The sequence below is a fragment of the Sturnira hondurensis genome, unplaced genomic scaffold, assembly GCF_014824575.4.
Source record: "Sturnira hondurensis isolate 20B ecotype Veracruz unplaced genomic scaffold, ASM1482457v3 Scaffold0012467, whole genome shotgun sequence".
In the NCBI taxonomy this organism is placed as follows: Eukaryota; Metazoa; Chordata; class Mammalia; order Chiroptera; family Phyllostomidae; genus Sturnira; species Sturnira hondurensis.
The window spans coordinates 1,721,591-1,736,046 of record NW_028085098.1 but is presented as its reverse complement, the minus strand read 5'-3'; the positions used below and the strand labels follow the sequence as shown (position 1 = coordinate 1,736,046).

The 14,456-nt window shown below is 37.2% G+C and overlaps 1 pseudogene; it reads right to left on the bottom strand.

Annotated features, from left to right (window-relative positions):
• Positions 1-7,541: 7,541 nt before the first annotated feature.
• On the bottom strand, positions 7,542-7,663 carry LOC118997096 (uncharacterized; annotated as a pseudogene).
• Between the last annotated feature and the right edge of the window lie 6,793 nt (positions 7,664-14,456).

Genomic DNA, 14,456 nt, shown 5'->3' with positions numbered 1-14,456 from the left:
GAAATAGAACAAACAACCCTAAAATTTGACTGTGAATAGTCAAAAGATATATTGAGAAAGTAGCTGGAGGCATTGCAGGCCTTGATTTCAAACTTTACTACATAGCTATCATAATCAAAACAGTATGGTACTGGCATATAAAGTAGACACATAGATCAATGGAACAGAATACAGAGCCCAGAGATAAACCTGCACATATATGGTCAATTAATTTATAACAAAGGAATCAAGAATATACAATGGGGAAAGAGCAGACTACTTAATAAATAGTGTTGGGAAAACTGGACAGCCACATACAAAAGAATAAAATTGGACCAATATCTTACACCATACACAAAATTAACTCAAAATGGATTAAGAACTTGAACATAAAATCTGAAACCACAAAACTAGAAGAAAAACACAGGTGGTAAGTTCCTTAGCATTTTTCTTGGAGATGATATTTTAGATTTAACACCAAAGAAAGGCAACTAAAACTAAAATAAACAAGTGGGACTACATCAAACTAAAATGCTTCTGAATAGCAAGGGAAACAGTCAACATATTGAAAATGTATCAAAAGGAAGAAAATGTTTGCCAATTATATATCTGATAATAGGTTAATATCCAAAATATTAAAAAATAATTTATACAACTCAAAAGGAAAAATTCCAACAACAACAAAAAACAATCTGATTAAAAGATGAGCTGAGGATCTGAATAGGTGTTTTTCCAAAGACATACAAATGGCCAACGGTTACATGAAAAGGTGCTCGGCATTACTAAATCATCACAAAAACTAAAACCATATAAAATATCACCTCACATCTATTAGAATGCTTATTATGGAAAAGACAAATAATAACAAAGGGCAAGAATATGGATAAAAGGGTACCCTTGTGCACTTGTTGGCAAGAATGTATATTGGTGCACCACTATGGAAAACAGTGTGCAGGGTCCTCAAAAAATTAAACATACACTACCAAATGTCCAACAATTCCATTTCTGGATATTTATTCAAACAAAAAAAAATTCTACTTGAAAATATACATTGTGCACCCCAGGTTTTTTGCAGCATTATTTATGAAAGCATGACATGGAAACAATCTAAATATCCATCAATAGATAAATGGATAAAGAAAATGTGATATAAATATGAGATATTTATGTATATATATATATATATATGTAAAGATATGAAATATTATTCAGCCATAAAAAAGGAAATATGGACATTTGAATGATATGGATGAATATTAAGGTTACTATGCTAAGTGAAACAAACCAATAAACCAGAGAGAGAAAGGCAAATACCAAATTTTCTCACTTGTGAACGTAATAAAAAGTAAAAGCTCATAGATACAGGAAACAAAACACTTATTGCCAAAGGCAGGGTTTGGGGGATAGGCAAAATGGATGAAGGTGGTCAAAAGTTACAAACTTCCCATATAAAATAAATAAGTCATGGGGACGGGATGTGTGATGTACATAGTTAATAATATTGCATGGTTTATTTGGAAGTTGCTAAAAAAATAGATCTTAAAAATCTCATCACAAAAAAATGAATAACTATGTATAATAATGGATGTTGACTAGACTTATTGTGGTGATAATTATACAATATATACAAATACCAAATCAATATGTTATACACATAAAGTTAACATAATGTTATATATCAATTAATATCTGTTCTAATTAGTTAAACAAATTATTTGAAAATAAAAATTTTTAAAAATTTAAACTATTATTTTCCCAACTTATATGAATTGAGACTTAGAGTAATTACATTAATTTCTTTAAGGTCATGCAGTAACCAGAGTGCCTGAAACCAGAGCTCTCCTTTTTATCCACTATATTAGAGAGAGATGTCTAAAGGCATATAGAACAAAAGAAATCGTGGAAGAAGATAATTAGTTTCACGGGGAGCATTGTCATGGGATGAACTGTGTCCCCCCCCTACAAAAAAAATATTATGTTGAAACTGCAAATCCCAGCAGTGCAAGATGTGACCTTTTTGAAGCAGGGCTTTTGCAGATTTAACCAGATTAAGATGAAGTTTTAAGGCTGGACTCTCATGCAATATGAATGATGTCCTCATAAAATGGGAAATTTGAATGCACACACAGAGGGGCAATGATATGAAGACATGCAGGAAGAACACCAGGTGGCAATGAAGACAGAGACTGAAGTGATGCAGCTGCAAGTGAAGGAATGCCAAGAATTATCAGTCACCATGAAAGCTATAAAGGAGGAAGAAGCAAAAAAAGACTACCCAGAGTCTCAAAAGGAGTATGACCCTGCTGACACCTTGTTATTGAACCTCTAGCCTCCAGGACTTTAAGACAATAAATTTCTATTGTTTAAGCCACCTGGTGGGTGGTACTTGGTTACAGCAGCCCTGGGAAACTAATGCACACATACTAAGTTTAAAGGACTTATTAGACATCCTAAGTGGAGAACTCGAACAGATAGTTAAATATTACTCTAAAACTCAGGGAAATGTTAAGCACTAGATGTGATTTAGGTGTCCCATATAGCAGAAAAGATGAATTTTTTAAAAAGATTTTAAAATGCACATTGAATTTAACAATTAGGAGAATATATCTGATTTTAAAGGAACATAATCAGTGGGCATGCAGTGGGTTGAGTTACAAATGGAGGTATCCTTCTAGTAATAATGAGTATAAGCAGTTCTGTTATTAAGTTTAGGTGAGAAGAGAGAAAGAAAAGCTATTAAGTTATGTACAGTTCACATATTCTGCAAAATTATATAGATACAGCCCTGACTGATATGACTCAGTGGGTTGGGCATCATCCCACAAACCAAAAAGTCACTGGTTTGATTCCTGGACAAGGCACATGCCTGGGTTGTGGGCCAGGTCCCTGGCTAGGGTGTGTGAGAGGCAACCAATAGATGTTTCTCTCCCACATCAATGTTTCTCTCCTTCTCTTTCTCTCTCCCTTCCCCCTCTCTAAAAATAAATAAATATTTTTAAAAATTAAAAATATACACAGAGACTGCTTAGAGCACTGTTAAAACCCCCACACAGTAAGTCCTTGTATTAATTTTCTATTGCTGCTTGATAAGTTACAACTTAGCACCTTATAACAACACACATCTCACAGATTCCATGTGTCAGGAGACTAGTCACTGATTAACTGGGTCTTCTGCTCAGTCTCACAAAGCTGCCGTCAAGGTATCAGCTGGAGTTGCAGTCTCTTCTAAAGTGCAGAATCCTCTTTCCTACTCGTGGTAGAAATCATTTTTTGGCAGCTATGAAACTCATGGTGGCTTACATGTTTTTAGAGACGAGCAGAAGAATCTGAAGCTTCTTGTTTTTTAAGGGCTTCCTGATGGCATCAAGCACAGCCAGAATAATTTGCCTTTTGAGTCACTCAAAATTAAATGATTAAGAACGAGGGGAGGAAATTTCAGGGGAAATAGGGGAGGGATTTAGAGGAACATATATAAAGGATACATAGACAACAACTGAGAAGGGTGGAAATGGGAGGGAGAGGGGAGCATAGTGATGGGATGGGATGGGAGTAATAGAAAACTGTACTTGAAAAATAATTAAATAAAAAAATTGGAAAAAAAGAACTTTAAATTATATCTACAAAGTTCATTTTGCTCTAGAAGCTAACACAGCTAAAGGCATGATATCTCATATTCATGTGTCCTGCCTCTACTCAAGGGAAGAGGATAAGAACATCTTGAGCTTCCAGTCAAGATAGCTCACCTCTTCACACAAACACATCAAAATTAAATCTGAAATATAGAATAACCACCACTCAGATCCATCAGAAATCAAGTTGAATGGAAGTCTGGCAACTATGGAATTGAAGAAATCACATCCACCCAGACTGGTAGGAGGGACACAGATGCAGAACGAGCTAGTCTCTCACTCTCATGTGGTAGATAAAATTTGGGAAGGATTCTCAGGAGGAAGAATCCCAGCCCCACACCTGACACCCCATTCCAGGATTCTAATGCCAAGAAGATTAAGTCACCACAGCTTCTGACTGCAAAAAAAAACAAAGGGGATTAAGTTGGTGAAGAAACTGCAGAAGCCCCAGTCAGTTCCCCTTAAAGAACCCATACTTGGACTCACCTACTCAGAGTCACTCCCTCTGAGCACCAGCACTTGTGTAGAATCTTGAAAGGCACCAGGGGCGTAAAGGGAGGAACTGAAGTGTCTGGCATCAAGGTGAGCAGAGGCCATTGTCCCTTCTCTAAATTTTCCCCTTACAGAACCAGCAAGCTGGTGCCATTTCTGAGACTCCACCAACCTGGCTAAAACGTTTGACCCACCTTAGTGATCCCCAGAGCCCCTGTGCCACACAATTTACAGGCTCACCCAAGATGCTCATCTCTATAAATGGCTGGTCCTGGCTCATGCTTCACAACTTTCTAAATCCTATCAAACAAGCAATAGCTGGCCTCAGTGAATACCATGCATAGCAGTGATTCGCAGTTTGACTTCTCCTGGGAATCTCCAAGCCTGGCACAAGTAGCAGCCTCCTCAGATTGCACTATACCTCAGGAAGCAGGCCCCGACCCTAAGAAAAACACAGGTGGGGGGCTGACCTTGGCCTACACCACCTAGGAAACCCCAAGGCCAGCACACCCAGTGGACAGCTACACACCACTTTGGAGAACCACCAACCTGCCCCTACACAACTAACACTCCACGGAGGGCAGAGATTAGTGGTAAGTGGTCACAGCAGGGCCTTGCAACTGACTGGCCTGGATAAATCCCTCCCATTGATCTGCCAAGAGCAGCCAAGGCTCAACTACAAGAGAAGGGTGTATTCAGTCCACACAAAGGGTGCACTTCAAGTACCCAGCATGGGTGATAGGGGAGGCTGTGTCACTGGACTCTATAGGACAACTACTATATTAGGCCACACTACCAAGACACAGAATCGAAACAGCTCTACCTAATACATAGAAACAAATACAGGAAGGCTGCCAAAATGACAAGACAAAGAAATATGCCCCAAATGAAAGAGCAGATAAAAACTCCAGACAAAGAGTTCAATTAAATGGAGATAAGCAATCTATCAGATGCAGAGTTCAAAACAATGGTTATAAGAATTTTCAATTTTAGTAAGGACCTCAGCAACATAAAAAAGACCCAATCGAAAACAAAGGATACACTAACTGAAATAAAGAACAATGTACAGGGAAAAAACAGTAGAGTGGATGAATCCAAGAATCAAATCAATGATTTGGAATATAAGGAAACAAAAAATAACCAATCAGAACAACAAGAAGAAAAACGAATCCAAAAATATTAGGATGGTAGAAACAGCCTTTGGGACAACTTTAAGAGGTCCAACATTTGCCTCATAGAGGTGCCAGAAGGTGAATATAAAGATCAAGAAATTGCAAATCTACCTGAAAAGATAGTGAAAGAAAACTTCCCTAATTTGATGAAGAAAATAGACATGCAAGTCCAGGAACCACCAAGTCCCAATTATGATGGATGTGAAGAAGCCCAGTCCAAGATACATCATTATTTTAAAAAGGTTAAAGAGAAAAAGAGACTCTTAAAAGCAAGAGAAAAGAAGTTAGTTATTGGAAGGCTGTCAGATGGAAATGGGGGCAGGGCACGGGGGGAAGAATGGGTGAAGAGCTGAAGGAGTTAAAAGGTACAAATAGGCAGTTACAAAATAGCCATGTGGATGTAAAGTACAGTATAGGAAATGGAGTAGCCAAAGAACTTACACACATATATTTCTTATCTTTGCTACTCTATAGGTAAGGTATCCCCACTTCCCCATCTTCATTCAAGACTTTTCTTTGTTTTTGATATTTTTTAATAAAATCATTTTCATTATTATTCTATTAGAGTTGTCCCCATTTCCCCCCTTTTCCCTGCAGTTTGAATATGGTATGCTAAGGTGTAAATGTTTTAGTATTTATCCTGCTTAATGTTCTATGAGCTTCTAGCATCTGTCATTAATTTTAGAAAATTCTCAACCATTATTACTTCAGATATTCTCTTTGATTTTTAATTTGGAATGTTTCTATTAACATATGTTCAACCTTAATGAGTCTTTCCCTGCAATATTCAGTCTACTGATGAGCCCATCAAAGACATTCTTCATTTCTGTTATGGTGTTTTTTATTTCTGATATTTCTTTTTTATTCCTTATTAAGTTTCCATCTTTCTGCTTACATTATGAGTATGCATCTTGTATATTGTCCATTTTCTTGTGTTAGCGCTCTTAGTATACTAATCATAGTTAGTTTTAATTCCCAGTCTGATAATTCCAAATTCTCTGCCATATCTGAGTGTGGTTCTAAAGTGTGCCATGTCTTTTTAAACAAACTGGATATTAACAAACTAATGTTAAAGTTTATATGGAAAGGTAAAAGACCCAGAATAGGCAGCACAAGACAGAAGAACAAAAATGCTGAGGGACTAACACTACCCAACTTCAAGACTCAGTATAAAGTTGCAGTGATCAAAACAGTGTGGTACTGGAAAAAAATAAGGCTAAAAGATCAATGAAACAAAATATAGAGGTTAAATACGGACCATACAGAAACAATCAACTGATCTTTGACAAAGGAGCAATGGCAATTCAATAAAGAAAGAATTATCTGTTCAACAAATGATGCTGAAACAACTGAACATCCACATGCAAAAAATAATAATAACCTAGACATAGGCCTTACACTTTCACAAAAATTAACTGAAAATGGATGACAAGCATAATGTAAAGAGAAACAGTAAGGTAACCCTGACTTTTCTGATCAATTTTTGATACAAAACAGCAGAATCAATGATAGAAAAAAATGATAAATTGAATTTTGAAATATTTTAAACTTCTGCTCTGCAAAACCCACTATTAAGGGAATAAAAAGGAAAACCACAGATTAGAAAAAAATCTTTGCAAAACACATTTAATAAATACTTGTACCCAAAATATACAAAGAACTCATAAAACTCAACTATAAGAAAACAACTTTGCCCAATGTTAAAAATGGCAGAAGATCTGAACAAATGTCTTACCAAAGAAGATATATAGATGGCAAATAATCAAGTAAAAAAATGCTCATCCTCACATGTAATTATGAAACTGCAAATTACAACAGGAATGACATACCTCTATATATCTGTGAAAGGACTAAAATCCAAACCTTGCCAAATGTTGGTGAGGATGGGGAACAACAGGAACTCTCATTCACTGCTGATGGGAGTGCAAAATTGTACAGGCACTTTGGAAGCAGCTTGGCAGTTTCTTACATAACTAAACATACTTTCACCATGTTATCCAACAACCAAACTAATTAGTATATCCTCAGTTGAGCTGAACACTTATATTCACACAACAACCTGCACACAGATGTTTATAGCAGCTCCATGTATAATTTCCAAAACTTGGAAGCCACATAGATGTACTCAAATAGGTAAATGAAAACAGTGGTAAAGCCATACAGTAGAATTTTATTCAGCAATAAAAAGAAATTTGCTATCAAACCAGAAATAAACATGGAGATATTGTGACTTCATATAGCTAAGTTAAATCAACCAATCTGAAAAGGCAATATACTGATGATTCCAAATATATGCAGTCTGGAAAAGGCAAAACTAGAGAGACAGTAAAATAGCAATAATCGCGCCTCGGATAAACCTCATTGGCTACGATACTGCCACTGTGCAAAGCTAGAGAGACAGTAAAATAAATCTGTGGTTGCTAGCTGTTCAGGGCAGGGGACTGAAGTGGCGAGGAGGAGAGAGGACAGGAGAGAGGAAGAGTGGGAAGGAGGGAGAGCAGGATGAATAGAGGGAGCACAGGTGATTTTTACAACAGTACAACTATGCAGTAAGATGCTATTAATGATGGCTACATGACATTTTGCATTTGTCAAAAATCATACTGTTCTGTAAAATGCTATAATAGTGGATATATGACATTTTGCATTTGTCAAAACCACAAAATGTACAAAGCATAAACTCTTATGTAAACTATGGACTTTAGTTCATAATAATCTATCAACATCGGTTCAGTAATTCTAACAGGTGTACTGCAATAATGCAAGAAGTTAATAACAGGGAAACTGTGTGCAGCAGAAGAGAGAGTATATGGAAACTAGTTTCTGCACCATTTCTCTGTGAACCTAAGTGTGATCTAAAAAGGCTATTAAATATTTTGAAATCTATGAACATAGTTCTGCTCTAGTGTTGAAAGTCTCAGAGCAAAAGTAGAGTATAGTTTATCAAACAAAGTGGCATCTACATGTAATTTTCAAGACTATTTTTTTCTGTAAATAGCCTGAGGCTGCTTACTCAGATCCCAAGTAAATAAGCCAGCTTTGATCAATAGTTTGTTATTCATCCTGGCCTGTTCTCTAAAAGAGAAAAATATATTCTCCATCAGTTACTTCACTGAATTACTTCTTTTTTATAATTATTAATTTGCAATTATGTTTGACATGCAATATTATATTAGTTTCAGGTGTACAACCCAGTGACTAGACATTATATAACTTACTATGTGAGCATTGTAATAAACCTCACACCCACCTGACACCATAGATATTAAAATATTACTGACTATATTCCCTATGCTACCTTTATATCCCCATAACTATTCTGTGACTATCAGTTTGTACTTCTTTCTTTGTTGTTGTTCCTTCATCCTTCCCCTACCATTTTCCCCCATTCAATTCGTACTTCCTAATCCCTTCACCTTTTTCACCCATACTCCCAACCCCTCTTCTATCTGACAACTGCATCCTTGAGTCTATTTTTGTTATGTTTGTTCATTTAGTATGTTTTTGAGATTCAACTTTTGATAGATATATATTTATTGCTATATTATTGTTCATATTTTATCTTTTTACTTCTTTTTAAGAAAACGTATTTACATTTCATGTTGTACCGATGGTGATGAACTGCTTTAGCTTTTTCTTGTCTGGGAAGCTTTTCATATGTCCTTCAACTCTAAATGATAACTTTGCTGGATAGAATAATCTTAGTTGTAGGTATTCGCTTTTCATCCTTTTAAACATTCCTTGTCAATTTCTTCTGCCTGCAAAGTTTCTGTTGATTAATCAGCTGATGGTCTTCTGAGAGCTTCCTTATAGGTAACTAACTACTTTTCTCATGCTGTTAAGACTCTCTCTTTGTCTTTAAATTTTGGCATTTTCATTATTTATCTTGGAGTGGGCCTCTTTGGGTTCATCTTGTTTGGGACTCTGTGCTTCCTGGACTATTTCCTTCACTTTCTGACACCTCCATGATGCAAATGTTGGTTCACTTGAAGTTCACCCAAAGGCTCCTTACAGTATCCTCATTTACTTTATTCTTTTTTCTTTTTTGCTGTTCTTATTGGAGGTTTTCTGCTTCTTTATTTTCCAAATCTCTGATTTGACTCTCTGCTTCATGTACTCCAGTATTGATTCCCTATAATGTATTCTTCATTTCTCATTGCTTCTTTATGTTTTCTAGTTTTTTCTGGCTTTTGTTTTCTATCTCTTTGTTAAAGTTTTAAGTTCATCTACTCTTCCTCTAAGTTGATTTCTTATAAATTATTCTCCATTTCAGTTAGTGTATCTTTCATTTCTGACTGGATCTTTTTTATGTTGTTGATGTTCTCACTAACTTCATTGAGCATTCTTATAACCAGTGTTTTGAACTCTGCATTTAGTAGATTGTTTGTCATCATTTTTTTCTCAGTTCTTTTTGTGGAATGTTGTTCTGTTCTTTCATTTGGGGCATGTTTCTTTGTCTCCTCATTACGGTATCCTTCCCGTGATTGTTTCTAAGTATTAGGTAGAGCTGTTATGTCTCCTGGGCTTAATAGCATAGTTTTATGTAATAGGTATCCAGTAGAGTCCAGTGGCATAGCTTCCCTGTTCACTTGAGTATGCCTCCTGGTGTGCCTCCCTCCATGTGGACCGTGTGCACCCTTCTATTGTAGTTGAGTCTAGATTGCTGTTGGCATGTCAACGGGAGGGATATCCCCACAGGTTGGTTGGCTCCAAGGACTAGCTACAACCACCATTGATGATCACTTTGGAGGGGCCTATCCCATGAATCATAGGGGCTCTGGTGCCTACTGAGTCTTCCCCTTGAGTGTGTCACTTGTGGAAGCGGTTGGGTGGTGATTCAATGTGGTCTAAAGCTGTCTACCAAATGTGCAGGCGCAAGGACTTCCAGGAAGTGCAGGCCAAGGTCAGTCTCCACCTGTGTTTTGCTGGGGTCACTTGACATGAGCTACAAAGTAATCTGCATATGGCTGCTCCCTCTGCTGGTCTTGGAGGAACCCAGAAGAGATAAAGCTCTGAACCAAGGCCAGCCGCCACTAGTCCCTGGCCTGAAGCCACTTAGCAAGAGGTACTGGCCATGCCAAGGCCAGCTGCTGCTTGTTTGAGGGATTTTAAGAAAGTCTGAAGCATAAGCTAAGACAGGACATTTGTATAGAAAAGCCACAGGAAACATGTTAGGCAGGCCCAACATTTGGGTGGGGTGGGGTCTCAGGGAATCTCCAGGGCAGCCTGAACAGTGCTAGCCAGGTTGAAGGAGACTCAGATCTGACTCCCATCTCTGGCTCTCTGGGTAGAGGCCTCAGAAAAGGAACAATGGCCTCTGCCAGCACTTTTGTCTGGGACAAAGCTGCTCCTCCAAATCATATCCTGATGCCAGACAATTTAGTTCTTCCCTGTGTATCCCTGGTACCTTTTGAGCTGCTACCCCAGCACTAGAGCTCAGAGCAAGTAAGTCCAAGTAACTCAGTCTGCAAGCCCTTTAAGAAGAATGACTGGGACTCTAGGAGCCCTCCATTTGTCTCAGTCACAATCCCCCAGAATTTTTTAAAGCCAGAACTTACAAGATGTCTCCTCCTGGCACTAGAACCCTGAACTGGGATCCTGCTGTATGACTGTAACTTCTGCAACAGAGATATCTCTACTGATTTTTATATTCCACATGTGGATGTGGGACAAGCCCTTTCTGTGTCTTCACCCCTCCCACTGGTCTTCATGTGGCTTCTTTATATCTTCAGTTATAGAACTTCTGTTCAGCTAGATTTCAGGAAGTGCTAAATGATGGTTGTTCTGTGTTTTAGTTGTAATTTTGATACAATTGTAGGAAGGTGTGAGTACCACATTTACCTACACTGCCATCTTGACTGGTTGAATTACTTATGTTTCATTCTCTAGAGCCTTCTACATAAGATATTTTAAAGCCCTTCCATATCTGATATTATTATTATTATTGTTGTTGTTGTTGTCATTAATTGTTTTAGATCACTCCCCTATAGGGAACCTATCTGCATAGAATGGCAAATGTAGCCCAGCCCTATTGGAAAACTGATAGGCGTGTGCCAGCACACAGGACACCAAACCCATGGATTGGTTCTCCCACAGGAAATCAGGCCTGCATTATACCTAGGCTGCTTTAAGGCATGCTCTTGCTAAAACTCCCTCACCCTGAGTTGAAACAGAAAATGCTTACTGCATATCTTTAAAGTAACTTCCTAAAGTCTGTGCTAATTCTCCCAAGGACTGAAGAGTAACCAGACCAATTACTCTTATCAGTCCCTTGCATTTGCAACAGTTTACCTTATTAATCTATAGGAAGTAATCAGTAACATCCTCTCCTTTGCTATCTGTAAAATGTAATTACCTAAAGCAAACCTGAGCATAATAAATGAGAACCTTCTCTGATGTATGCTATTATAAAGCCAGTAAAAGTTTGTCAAGGCAAGAGTCAAGGTGCTCTCCCCTTGAAAGAGAGGCCGTACCATCCCTTTTTCTCCATAGGATTTCAGTAGTCCATGTGAATTTGTCTCATCTTATCCACAACACCACAGACACTGCTGGTCAGAGTAGGCTTCACTCCCCTACTTTCCTTCAACAATATCAAGCTCATGTTCTTTTAGTCCCTGGATTTTCTTTCTCATCTCCATTTTTCATAGAGATTCTCAGAATTTTATGCCTCATTTTCTTCCTCGCTATCTTTCTATTCTAGTTTCCATACATTACTATTTTTCACATTCTTTCCTAAATTCTTCCTTTACTTCAAGATCTGTCTAAAGAGTCAGTTTACAACTAGGTCTCAGAGAACCAACTTGGACTAACATATGACCAAGAAATATTTTTTTATAAATAGTGGAAATTAAGTAACAGTGAGATTAAGTCATTCTTAGCTAAAGATGCATAGATTGAGTAAACTCTAAAGTGTATATTAAACTGACTTCTGTGTCACAATCTAATCCTCTTCAACTGGATGATATTATAATCTTGAATAAGGGAAATAGTGGCATGTAATTGTTCTCCCATCACTCAAGAGAGAGGAGAGAGATGAATATCAAGAAATGCTTGAATAGCCCACCTGGTGTGGCTCAATAGATTGAGCACCAGCCTGCAAACCAAAGGGTTGCTGGTTCAATTCCCATTGTAGGGCACATGCCTGGGTTGCGGGCCATGTCCCCAGTAGGGGGTGTGTGAGATGCAACCATGCATTGATGTTTCTCACCCTCTCTTTCTCCCTCCCTTCCCCTCGCTAAAGATAAATAAAATCTTTAAAAAACAGAAATGCTTAAATAATATTTATAGTCAGCACAAGTATTCAGAAACCGAAACTAAACCTTCTTGTCTACATAAAAGACAAGATCCTACATAGAAAATGCTACATAATTTAAATAGAAACTAAATTGATAGGCAGTTTTAAAAGATAACTAAGATTGTGTGTTTAGGTATAGATTAATTTGGAGGTTATTTATTTACTTTTACTACTACCATTACTTGTCTACTATTACAAAGAGACTCAGGACAGCATTACCATTCAGAAATAATACAATGATAGTCTGGGGGGATAAAAGTAATTCTTCTGGAGAGCACTGATATCTAAAACTGGCATCCATGTTGTAACTCATGAATATAGAAAGTTCAGGCCACCAGGAGATATCACCTCATACCTGTTAGAATAGATATTATTAAAAAAGACAAGAAAGACCATGTGTTGGTGAGGCTATAGAGAAAAGGGGACCCTTGTGTACTGTTGGTGGGAATGTAAACTGATGCAGCCAATTCAAAAAACATTAAACATAGAATTTTTAAATGATCCAGCAATCCCCCTACTGGGTATATAACCAAAAAAAAAAGAGAGAGAGAGAAAGAAAATAGGATCTCTAAGAGATATCTGCACCACCATGTTCATTGCAGCATTATTCACAATAGCCAAGATATAAAAACAACATAGATGTCCATGGACAAATGAATACGTAAAGAAAATTCGAGATAGATGATAGATAGATAGATAGATAGATAGATAGATAGATGATAGATACTCAGTCATATAAAAGAAGAAAACCCTGCCATTTGTGACAACATGGATGGACTTTGAGAGTATTAGGCCAAGTGAAATAAGTGAGACAGAAAGACAAAAACTGTATGATCTCACTTATATATGGACACAAAAAAACTGAATTCATAGATACAGAAAACAGATTCCTGATTGCAAAAGTGGGGGTAAGGAGTGGGCAAATGGATTGAAGGTGATCAAAATGTACAAGCTTTCTTTTATAAAACAAGTAAGTTCTGGGGATGTAATATATAGCATGGTGACTAATTAAAAATATTGTATTGCATATTTGAAAATTGATAGAAGAATGAATCTTAAAAGTTTTCATTACAAGAAAAAAATTTAAATGTGTGGTAACAGATGTTAACTCAATTTATTGTGCTGTATACATATATCAAATCAGTATGTTGTACACCTAAACTAACAAAATGTCAATCACATCACAATTTTTTAAATAAATAAAAATAGCAAAATAATAACCCTAAAACATTTTACTAGGGAAGAGAGGAAGAAAAAGGGACAGTAATCAGGAATAATACTTGAGCCAAGGAAAGATGGCCAGAGGTTCTGGGACCATCTGCTAACATTATTATCACAAGGATTACCACCGGGCTTCACTGGACACTGAAATGAAACACGTGTAGAGGGACTGCACTTTGATCAATTTAAAGTTAAGATTTGGTATGGATGTAGCCCAAATCTTCCAACATGTTCACACCTTTTTAAAATAACAGATACAGTAATAAACTGCTTCATTGAGGCAGCAGCAACAAAACAAAATCTTTTGTCTGCTAACTAAATTAACAGGGGGACTGGTTTGAGCCTTACTAACACTGTGGTGTCCCCGGTATGAAATATCAAACACTCTCTGTGGAATAATGCAGTATAAAATAGCACCTTGATAGAACTTAAAATTTTTTTATCTTTATTTTTAGAGACAGGGGAAGGGAGGAAGAAAGAAAGGGAGAGAAACAGCAATGTGTGGTTGCTTCTCAAATTTCCCACTACTGGGGACCAGGCCTGCAACCCAGCACGTGCCCTGACTAGGAATTGAACCAGCGACCCTTTGGTTCATAGGCCAGTGCTCTATCCACTTAGCAACACCAGCCAGGGCCAGAACTTGAAATTTTTTTAAAGTTCTACTATATT